This window comes from Oncorhynchus masou, unplaced genomic scaffold (genome assembly GCF_036934945.1).
Source record: "Oncorhynchus masou masou isolate Uvic2021 unplaced genomic scaffold, UVic_Omas_1.1 unplaced_scaffold_8754, whole genome shotgun sequence".
NCBI lineage: Eukaryota > Metazoa > Chordata > Actinopteri > Salmoniformes > Salmonidae > Oncorhynchus > Oncorhynchus masou.
Window position 1 is genome coordinate 1 of NW_027015216.1, and position 3,279 is coordinate 3,279.

The window sequence follows — 3,279 nt, forward strand, 5'->3', positions numbered from 1 at the left end:
CTCATCCATCAGCTCCCCAGTACTCCCTCTCTCTGATTCCTCTCATCCATCAGCTCCCCAGTACTCCCCTCTCTCTGATTCCTCTCATCCATCAGCTCCCAGTACTCGACCTCTCTGATTCCTCTCATCCATCAGCTCCCCAGTACTCCCTCTCTCTGATTCCTCTCATTCATCAGCTCCCCAGTACTCCACTCTCTCTGATTCCTCTCATCCATCAGCTCCCCAGTACCCCCTCTCTCTGATTCCTCTCATCCATCAGCTCCCCAGTACTCCCTCTCTCTGATTCTCCTCTCATCCATCAGCTCCTCAGTACTCCACCTCTCTCTGATTCCTCTCATCCATCAGCTCCCCAGTCCCTCACCTCTCTATGATTCCTCTCATCCATCAGCTCCCCAGTACTCCCTCTCTCTGATTCCTCTCATCCATCAGCTCCCCAGTACTCCCTCTCTCTGATTCCTCTCATCCATCAGCTCCCCAGTACTCCCTCTCTCTGATTCCTCTCATCCATCAGCTCCCCAGTACCTGACCTCTCTCTGATTCCTCTCATCCATCAGCTCCCCAGTACTCCACTCTCTCTGATTCCTCTCATCCATCAGCTCCCCAGTACTCCCTCTCTCTGATTCCTCTCATCCATCAGCTCCCCAGTACTACCTCTCTCTGATTCCTCTCATCCATCAGCTCCCAGTACTCCACTCTCTCTGATTCCTCTCATCCATCAGCTCCCAGTACTCCCTCTCTCTGATTCCTCTCATCCATCAGCTCCCCAGTACTCCCTCTCTCTGATTCCTCTCATCCATCAGCTCCCAGTACTCCCTCTCTCAGATTCCTCTCATCCATCAGCTCCCCAGTACTCCACCTCTCTCTGATTCCTTTCATCCATCAGCTCCCCAGTACTCCACCTCTCTCTGATTCCTCTCATCCATCAGCTCCCCAGTACTCCCTCTCTCTGATTCCTTTCATCCATCAGCTCCCCAGTACTCCACCTCTCTCTGATTCCTCTCATCCATCAGCTCCCCAGTACTCCTCTCTCTGATTCCTCTCATCCATCAGCTCCCCAGTACTCCCTCTCTCTGATTCCTCTCTATCCATCAGCTCCCCAGTACTCCCTCTCTCTGATTCCTCTCATCCATCAGCTCCCCAGTACTCCACCTCTCTCTGATTCCTCTCATCCATCAGCTCCCAGTACTTCTGACCTCTGATTCCTCTCATCCATCAGCTCCCCAGTACTTCTGACCTCTCCTCTGATTCCTCTCATCCATCAGCTCCCAGTACTTGACCTCTCTGATTCCTCTCATCCATCAGCTCCCCAGTACTTCCCCTCTCTGATTCCTCTCATCCATCAGCTCCCCAGTACTCTCTCTCTGATTCCTCTCATCCATCAGCTCCCAGTACTACCCTCTCTGATTCCTCATTCATCCATCAGCTCCCAGTACTCCCTCTCTCTGATTCCTCTCATCCATCAGCTCCCAGTACTCACCTCTCTCCGAGTTCCTCTCATCCATCAGCTCCCCAGTACTCGACCTCTCTCTGATTCCTCTCATCCATCAGCTCCCAGTACTCCCTCTCTCTGATTCCTCTCATCCATCAGCTCCCCAGTACTCCCTCTCTCTGATTCCTACCTGTGTAGATGGTCAGTCTGAGTGCTGTTTAGTCAGTGTGTGCGGGTGATGCACTATGAACAACTTGATGGATCTCTATAAAGTAGGAAGTCATAATAAACCAGGCCACATATGGACCAACTTTGTGTCCCTCATCAGAAGTCCACGCTATGTTCTCTCCTTTTCCAGACAGCTGCTTCAAACTAGCCACACTAACAACATGATAGCTATCAAGATATACAATGATTTAACTGTACTCCAGTTAAACATGACCTAACCTCTCTCACCTCTTGTCTCTCCGTCAGAGGTCCACATCATGCTGGACGCCCTCTTCCACCCAACACCTACTTCCGTTTCAACCCCTACATGAGCGAGGACATCCCATTGGACGGAGAGCCGCCTGAGAGGCTGACCTTCCTGCAGGAGGAAGGAACTTCGCTACCTGGAGAGGAACGGCCAAGCTGAACAAGGCAGCGTCGGTGCTGGCTCTGGAGAAGAGCGCCATCCAGAGGCTGGCTGAATGGTGCAAACTGAAGGCCGACATGTACGAGGGCTTGCCCTTCATCTCCAAACTGTAGGGGACGTCTAGAGGTGAAAGGTCAGACAGGCTGAGAGACACTCATTTAGACTGATTATGAAGATAATATAGGAGCCGTAAAGGTCTGACATGTACGAGGGCCCTTCATCTCCAAACTATAGGAAGAGACCTGCAGAGGTTAAAGTTCAAAAGGCACTGTAGGCGGTAGCTGCTGAAAAACTTATTTAGACTTGAAAATAAACATCATGTGCGTTGATATGACTCCATCAGTGGAGGCTGGTGGAAGAATCTATAGGAGGAAAGGCTCATTTGTAATGGAATAAATGGAACTGAGTCAAACGTGGTTTCCATATGTTTGATGTGTTTGATACCGTTCCATTGATTCCATTCCAGCCATTACAATGAGCCCATCCTCCTATAGCTCCTCCAACCAGCCTCCTCTGGACTCCATATCTTCTTGATGCAGATCATGTGATATGACTGCGGTCCATTTGAATTTCTGCTGCTCAGGCAGGATGTTGTTGCCTTTGACCTGTGAGAGGTGGTACAGAAGGATCTGTTGTAGTGTTTCTGAAAGGGGTTTGGCTGGTTGGGCTGAAGGAATCAACCTTTTGACTGGTCCTAAATAAAGTGCCACTGTGATGAGCACACAGGCTGTGTTTACACAGGCAGGTCGTGTTTACACAGGCAGCTTCCAATTCTAAAATCAGATATTTTGCCCCCTAAATACTGCATTGGGCCATATGACCCATAAGGAATGTAGACAGTGCCAATGGTGTGAAGGCAGAGCTACCTGAATTGGGCTGCCTGTAAACAGCCAATTGTGTGAATGGTAGACAGGCATAGCCATAATGGTGTATTGTAGACAGGCATAGCCATAATGGTGTGAATGGCAGACAGGCATAGCCATTTACTGTTTTGATTTAAGAGTGGCAGGTTTTATAGGGAAGGTGTTTTTGACAACCAGCCCACTTCATGTACTGGTATGTCAGAGATTCAGGTCTGTCGTTAGCAACTCATTCCTAATGTAATAACTGTAAATATGTTGTAAGTAACTGACATTGGTGTTACCTCATTTAAATGCTTCAAACTTGAACTAGGCATGTAAAGTAGAATGTATAAAACATGTAATTATGCTTTCCT

At 48.9% G+C, this 3,279-nt stretch overlaps 1 pseudogene; it reads left to right on the forward strand.

Annotated features, from left to right (window-relative positions):
- The first annotated feature begins 1,903 nt into the window (after positions 1–1,903).
- Positions 1,904–2,802, forward strand: LOC135537947 (calcium-independent phospholipase A2-gamma-like; annotated as a pseudogene).
- Positions 2,803–3,279: the final 477 nt, after the last annotated feature.